This window comes from Scophthalmus maximus, chromosome 14, assembly GCF_022379125.1.
Source record: "Scophthalmus maximus strain ysfricsl-2021 chromosome 14, ASM2237912v1, whole genome shotgun sequence".
NCBI lineage: Eukaryota > Metazoa > Chordata > Actinopteri > Pleuronectiformes > Scophthalmidae > Scophthalmus > Scophthalmus maximus.
The window spans coordinates 2,235,551-2,244,454 of NC_061528.1; positions in this window are offsets into that span (position 1 = coordinate 2,235,551).

Here is an 8,904-nt window from a genome sequence, read left to right on the forward strand (position 1 = left end):
ACGGATGGACCCATCAGCGTCTGTGTTGACGACGGGAGCGTCTCTTCATTCATTTTAATCGTCTCGTGTTGGATTTTTTATCACGTCCATAAACTGATGTTGGTTTTTTATATCCAATGACTCAAAGACGCCGTTTACGTCCTCGGCGGTGAAGCTGCGTATCCGCCGACTGACCATCAATCTGCTCTAAAGGCCGTAAACAAATATAAATTCTTCTCAATGTGCCGCCTTGATCTTCAGGCCATTAAAGTATATGTGTTTGGGGGAAATAACACTGAGGCTGTGGATTTGGTATATAAATAAATATACACACAAATGTACCTCGGGATTTGTATCTGACTGTAAATCAAGAAGTCAGCAAGTATCAACCCACCACAACGTCACTCCTTTGGTTTGCGAGTTGCCTTTTTGAAGCCTCCACTTTGGCATTTTGCCCGACGCCATCTTGTTTTTTTAGTTTTTTCAAAACCAGAAGTAACCGCGTCGAGTCGCCCTCTGCTGGTCATGCGGGACAAATACGCAGAGTCTACGTCTGCGTCCATTTTCATGAACATTCTGATATTTTCACCGGACGGCTGCTTTGAAACACCGAGCGCTCCTGGTCGGCGAGTGACGCTGGACGACACGTGTCCACGTTGCCTTTGGACCCCCAACGATGGATGTTCTTACCGCGCCGGTAAACACATCCATCGTCACACAACCGCGCATGAGGCCCCGGAGACCTGATCCGTCATCGGAGCAGGGCATCCTGCACATATATCCGCTCGCCGCCTCGCACGACTCCCGACCAGAAGTCAAACACTCGATTCGTCACGATACACGAAAGGAAACGGAATCCGTGAAGGATGCGTCGCTCTCCTGCACACGGACGTGATGGATGGGCCGCGCTGTCGATGAAGAGGAAAGTGACCTTCCTCCAGGTTTTTATTACGCCCACCGGCTCCATGAATGCTAATCTGGGCCCGGCCCACACTTCTGACTGTAGCGTCTCTCCAAAGACTATTTCATGTGCTGTCATGAAATCTGGGGAAAGACATTTATGGTTTCCACGTGATCTATTTGATTGACCTACCGCCAGGGAGGTTACGTCTTCGTCCTTGTCCATTTGTTTCCTTTGTCAGCAGAATTGATCGCGCCCCAAAACCACTGAACAGATTTCCACGAAACTCGCAGACAATGACGGGACACGGGCCCAAAAGAACTCGTCGGATTTTGGCACGGATTCGTAAAAAAATGACGTTGATGAACGATGCGACATGGGACACGTTTTTACAGATTCCCCAGGGAATAACGTTGTTTTTTGCGTAATCCCGTTGACAGACAGACAAATAACGCATGATATATTTGATAAAAACAGAACCTCCTTGACGGAGTCAACGACGAGATTCATTCAGAATCCACTTCTCTACGCTCCGAACTTGTCCGACGCACCTTCACGTCCTCGCAGACGACGTGTTTGAGTTTCAATTAAATTTAGCTGCGCGTGAAATTTTAATGCGACCGATCCACACGGGAGCCATTCGGCAAGACTAAATCAAAAAAACCCCCTAATATAGAAGTCATTGAACAGTAAATGGGTCATTCCGTTTTTTCCCGGAAACTGCCCCGAGGGAACGCGGCGGAGAGATGAATCGCTGGAGCGGCAGCAGCCGCCGCTCCAGCTGCAGGCTGATAATCATAATCTGTAATCAATCGCCCGCCTCCTCTTCCCCCGTCTCACATTGGACTCTCGACCCCGAGGCGGACCCGTCATTAACAGAACCCTCCGTCATGCGGTGCGCTCCTTAAAATATTGAAGAACTTCCTGTGCCGTGTCCTTAAATGAGACTTTGGTTCAAATATAACTGCGCGTGTAAATCTAGACGTGCTTCTTCTGGAGCTCCCGAAGCTTTAATCTGGACGCTGCGCCACAAGATCCAGGTTTGTGTGGAGCAGAGTCACCGACCTCAAGACAGATGCTTGGATCCTCGTCTGATCCTCAAACCTCAAACCGTCCCACCGACCTCCTTCAATATATCGCGTCCTGGGCCGAGGCGACGGCCGCGGTCAAGTCTCTTCCTCGTTCTCTACCTTCTTCTCTTTTGTTGGGTGAGGAGGAGAAGTCAACTCGATGATCCCTACATCCTTATTCCCCCCCCGAAGGACGAGCGAGTCTGTTTGAACCCTCTATTAAAAAGGTGACGCCGTCTCTGATGTGTCATCCTTGGCAGGGTTCATCTCGCCCGGGCCCCAGGCGAATTCTAGATCTGGATCTTCTCCATCGAACAGTTACATCCCTCCGGCAGGAACCGTGCCAGTCCGATCACGACCTGATTATCTGACAATGGGCGGCGGGTGAAGCCACTTTTGTAAACAACCAAGATGGCCGCCGCTGACGAACGAGCATTTGACACAAAGTAGTTTGAGTCAGCAACACTGGTTCACAGACATGGTGGAATCATCACCACAGACATCACAGACATCGCAGACATCGCAGACATCACAGACATGGTGGAATCATCACCACAGACATCACAGACATCGCAGACATCGCAAACACCACAGACATCACAGACATCTCCTCTGTGCTGTCACCAGCAGCGAGAGCAACGAATCACGTGACGTCTGTTGAGCAACAGACGTCACGTGATTCGTTGCTCTCGCTGGTCGTACGTCTGTCCAATTGCGTCCGTCGGTAACGCCTCTCGGAAATCGATAAATGAACCGAGAGGTTCCAGACTCATACGCACGTGTTGATGAATCTGTTGCGGTACAAGTCAAACATGAATCAACTGACTAGTCGCTGTTTCTTCTTTATCAGTTTATTTCTTTAGTGAATCTCCTGATGTCGGTCGGCTTCGGTTTTATCTCCAGTCTGAAACATCGCAGGCGTCTTCTTCTTCTCTCCATGTCGTCGCCGTTTTTATCTGAATCTTAATCTTCTGCTGCCAACGATTTCCCCCACAAGCATCTTTTCCTATCTGCCTCCTCTCAGACTGTTTCTTCTTCTTCTTCTGTATCTTCATCTGCCCGAAACCAGAGCGAAGTCTGATTTGTATCAAGTTATGAAGGTTTTATTCTCACCCCCTGACCTGTTTGTTGGTTTGTCGGCAGGATTACAAGAACAGATCTCCAGGATACTTGGTGGAAGGACGGGACATGGAGCGAGAAAGGTCCCATTCAAATTTGGTGCGGATCCAGGATTTGTTTTGGGGTTTTTCTGTGAATACACGCACACACTCTCTAACACACACGCTCACACTCACACACACACGCACACACTCTCTAACACACACACACACATTCTTTAACACACACACACACACTCTCTCTAATACACACACATTATTTAATACACACACACACACCGGCCTCAGTCTTTAATGTGTGATGCCGAGAGCCACGTGTTGTTTACTGTAAACAATGATTCAGAATAATTTGAGCTGAACGTCAATGAACAAATGTTCATTAAAACAATCACACACCTGGTGCCCATGTTCCCACCCGCCTCATTACGCCTGTGAGTGTGTGTGTGTGTGTGTGTGTGTGTGTGTGTGTGTGAGTGTGTGTGTGTGTGTGTGTGTGTGTGTGTGTGTGTGTGTGTGTGTGTGAGTGTGTGTGTGTGTGAGTGTCTGTGTGTGTGTGTGTGTGTGTGTGTGTGTGAGTGTGTGTGTGTGTGTGTGTGAGTGTGTGTGTGTGTGTGTGTGTGTCTGTGTGTGTGTGTGTGTGTGTGTGTGTGAGTGTGTATGTGTGTGTGTCTGTGTGTGTGTGAGTTTGTGTGTGAGTGTGTGTGTGTGTGTGTGTGTCTGTGTGTGTGTGTGTGTGTGTGTGTCTGTGTGTGTGTGTGTGTGTGTGTGTGTGTGTGTGTGTGTGTTTGTGTGTGTGTGTGTGTGTGTGTCTGTGTGTGTGAGTGTGTGTGTGTGTGAGTGTTTGTGTGTGTGTGTGTAAGTGTGTGTGTGTGTGTGTGTGTGTGTGTGTGTGTGTGTCTGTGTGAGTGTGTGTGTGTGTGTGTGTGGTGTGTGTGTGAGAGTGTGTGTGTGTCTGTGTGTGAGTGTGTGTGAGTGTGTTTGTGTGTGTGTGTGTGTGTGTCTGTGTGTTTCTCTTGATTTGATTTGAAGTATTGTTTTGCTTCTCCTTTATTCACAGGACCAATTATCCCAGAGTTTCCCAGCAGCCACTGCAGCAGCAACAGATGTGAATGGAGTCGCCATGACGACGTCCCTCTCACCGTCGGCGGAGCGTCTCGCAGCAGTGAAGTGAGTCTGTGTTTAGATTGTTGTCGTCGTTGAACTGTTCCGATGAAAATCTCAGCTCGACTCGAAAACACTCGACTCGACACGGGAAAAAAAATAAAACATGATTTTACAAACTGAAATGAGACGAAGCGTTTGTCTCTCCGGATTAATCTTTTATCTGTATTTAATCTGTCCTTTTGTGTCATACGGAGGAATATTAGGGCATCAGGAAAATCCTTTTTTCTATTTCTGTTTTTGTATTAGAAGACTAAAGTTGAAATGTTGAGTGTGAACTGTTTCCTCTTCACAAGCTCGTGTGGTTTCTCCTTCTGACTCTTGTCAACGTCCAAACACTGATCAACAAACTGCAGAAAGAATAAAACTGATTCAGAAAAGCCATTTGACCAATGAATCCACACGAGGCAGAGATCGGAGCAACATCAGTAGTTTGCTATGTTTTAAAAAAAATTTTGTCATCAATCGTGAAATTTCAGGTTTATTCTCGACAGTTTGAATTTATTCTTAAATTGCAAAAAGGGAAAAAGAATTTTCCGCTATACTCATGTTTTTTTTTATGCGTGGCCCTAATACTCCTCTGTAGTTCCATCTCTTCCTCATTTCCTCATCTTCGTTTCCTTTCATACGTCTTTTCTTCATTATTTTCTTCCATCCTCTAGTTTCTTCCGTCTCAAACGTGACGCGGTGCTTTAATCCGTCATCCAGCAGCATGTGGCCCCCGCTGGACAGTTGTCCACGTGGACGCTGCTCGGAGGCGCTGTGAACTGGGAGTGAACACAGACTGAAGATGGGCAGGATTAATGTAATCTGGTGGTAAATGTCAGCGGGGGCTCTGCGAGGCGCGGTGAGCTGCTGACGACGGCGAGATGACGACGGTGAGATGACGAAGGTGAGATGACGAAGGTGAGATGATGAAGGTGAGATGATGAAGGTGAGATGAGGACGGTGAGATGACGAAGATGAGATGATGAAGGTGAGATGAGGACGGTGAGATGATGAAGGTGAGATGATGAAGGTGAGATGATGAAGGTGAGATGACGAAGGTGAGATGACGAAGGTGAGATGAGGACGGTGAGATGACGAAGATGAGATGATGAAGGTGAGATGAGGACGGTGAGATGACGAAGATGAGATGATGAAGGTGAGATGATGAAGGTGAGATGAGGACGGTGAGATGAGATGACCAAGGTGAGATGATGAAGGTGAGATGAGGACGGTGAGATGACGAAGATGAGATGTTGAAGGTGAGATGATGAAGGTGAGATGAGGACGGTGAGATGAGATGACCAAGGTGAGATGACGAAGGTGAGATGACGAAGGTGAGATGACGATGGCGAGATGACGAAGGTGAGATGAGATGACGAAGGTGAGATGATGAAGGTGAGATGACGAAGGTGAGATGACGAAGGTGAGATGATGAAGGTGAGATGAGGACGGTGAGATGACGAAGGTGAGATGAGGACGGTGTGAGTTCAGTGCTCACACACTCACACACACACACACTCACTCACACACACACACACACACACACACACACACACACACACACACACTCACACACACTCACTCACACTCACACACACAGACACACACTCACTCACACTCACACACACTCACTCACACTCACACACACACACACAGTGTCAGTTCCGACAGCAACCGACGTTCTGTTTAATTTTGACGACGCCACATATGGAGATGACGGTGGCGTGGATTCGACCGTGTGATCATTTCGCTGCTGTAAATCACAAAAAGACGTGGACCTCACTTGTTGATGAAGGCGATGTTGAAGAGGAAGAAGTTTTGTACAAAAACACACACACACGCACACATTGAAATGTTCTTTTTGATTGTGTGTGTTTGTGGTCGTGTGACCTCTTGTTTACTTGTGGACGTGTGAGATTCAGTTTAGTGAAGCTCTTTCTTTTTTGTGTTCATTAGTTGTTTTATTGAAGCATATGTCACTCAGTCCTCCTCCTCATCCTCCTCCTCCTCCTCCTCCTCCTCATCCTCCTCCTCCTCATCCTCCTCATCCTCAGACAATGAAAGCTGTGTGAAGAGGAGTTCTCTCCGGGGGGAAGCGTCTTCGAACGCGGAGACGTTCTGATGTAAAAATGTGATAATCAACACTTAAAAAATATCCTTGAGCCGCTTCCAGAAATGAGAATCAACAAGAGACCGTTCCCCCTGATTTTAACATTAAACAAATCGACTCGTCGGAAAATATTAAAAGTCAAGAGAAAACTTGCGGCGGTCGAGTTGTCGCGCGGGAAACTCCAGCGGGACTTCAGCAACCAGTTCACGATCAGATAAAGTTCAGAGATGATGATGTAAAACAATAATTGAATTACAACAACACATCTACAGCAAAGACAAAGTACACATCAGAAGGATCTGCATGTACTGCGAAAATGTCACATGTAGTACACTGTGTACTCACTACAGCCACATGTAGTACACTGTGTACTCACTACAGCCACATGTAGTACACTCACTGTGTACTAAGTACACTCACATGTAGTACACTCACTGTGTACTCTGTACACGCACATGTAGTACACTCACTGTGTACTAAGTACACTCACATGTAGTACACTCACTGTGTAGTCAGTACACCCACATGTAGTACACTCACTGTGTACTAAGTACACTCACATGTAGTACACTCACTGTGTAGTCAGTACACCCACATGTAGTACACTCACTGTGTACTAAGTACACTCACATGTAGTACACTCACTGTGTAGTCAGTACACTCAGTGTGTACTCAATACACCCACATGTAGTACACTCACTGTGTACTCAGTACACCCACATGTAGTACACTCAGTGTGTACTCAGTACACTCACAACGTCGTACACTCAATGTGTACTAAGTACACTAACTGTGTAATGCGGGATTTTCCCTGATCAAATATCTTCTGGCTGCTTGAGATAAAAGTCTTTCTTGCATGAGCCTCGTGTCACACGATGTCGAAATTATGCAGCCGCCTGCGCCAAACAGCGCGTCCTCCTCCTTCCTCGCTCTGACCCATTTTCACAGAGTTAAAAATAAACACCAGATCACGAATGCAAATAATAAAAAAAATGAATATGAATAAATTCATCCAAAAAGTCCAATAAACAAAAACAGCGGCAATAAATGTGGGTTATTATAATGGCTGCAACGAACGATTATTTTCATTATGGATTAATCCGTCCATCAAATAATCCATCAATCGATTATTCGTTTGGTTCATAAAATGTCGTAAAATGGTGAAACATGTCGATCGTGTTTCCCCCAAATCCTCGAGATGATGTTTTGTTTTGTCCACACACCAAAGATGTTCAGTTCACTGTCACAGACGAGCAAAGAAACCACAAACATATTCACATTGAAGAAGCTGAAATCAGAGATTTAAGACTTGAACCGATTAATCGGTTATCAAAATAGCCGGCGATTAATTTGGTAGTCGATAACTACGTGATTCATTTTCAAACAAGTCGCTCATCTAGTGTGAATCAGACTCAGTTGCAGCGGAGAGGAGCTGGAGAAACTTCCTCGCTCAGGGGAAACTTTGTGTTTGATTCGCGGATCAATTCGCCGAATCAAGGGGGGAAATCTCCTTCCTGCGAAGCTTAGACCTGGCGTGGAGGAGACGATGATCAATAAACCAGCAGAGCCTGAAACGCCGCGGCTCAGATGCCGGTTCTGTACAGTGACATAATCCCTGCGAGGTCTCGTCAGGGGAAAGAGACAGAGAAGGATCAGGAGGCAGCGAATGACTGAAATGTTTAGGATCTTTTCCCCCCCAGGATCTTCTGCTGCCAAGACGCCCCCTGTGGTTTATTTTTGATATCTGCTGCTTTTGTTATGTTGTTCACTCCTCAAAGTCAATATTTAACCACGATAAACTCATACCAGAGCAAAAAACCAATGTTCTCGTCCTAAAGGAGGGTTGAAAACAGAACAACAGTGGAACTCATCTTCATACAGACAAACATATTCGAGGGTTGTGTTCACCTGCAACGCGAAAATTCGCTTCGTGTTTGGTCTGAACGCATCTTAAAGGTGACGTACTATGCAAAAATCCATTTTTCAGTAACCACGCCGGAGATCTGAGAAATCTGCACTTTTCTGGCGAAGGGGCGTGACTTTATCGACACATTTTGGAATCGGTTGACCAATCACAGCAGACTGGGCCAGCAGGCGAATCACAGCAGACTGGAGTTAATCTGGAGGGGGCGGGGCTTAAATAAATCCAGGCGTTTTAGACAGAGATGGGCTGCAGGAATGGGCAGTGTGAAGACACTGAGGCCTTTTCTGAACATCAGCGCATGTGAACCTTTTCAAGTGGTAACGCAAATTAGAAGTATGAACCTGAATATGAGCATAATATGTCACCTTTAAGGTTTCCCACCTGCCTCCGTCCGTTGCTCCTGTGAGGGGGGAGGAGAGAGGAGTGATGCAAGGACGAGAGGTGAAGGGAGGGAGGAGAGAAGCCGTCAAAAACTGTCAGAACAGTCTTTGACAAATGTCGCGACGAGCCGTTCCTCCACCGCACTTGTCCGTCTCTCCTTCTCTCGTTCCGTCTTTGCAGTTTTTCCGAACACCTCTTTCCTTTTCGTCGCCTCCTTCCCTCCTCCCTTCCTTCCCCTCTGATTTGTAATTAATCCCCTCTTCTGCCTACGC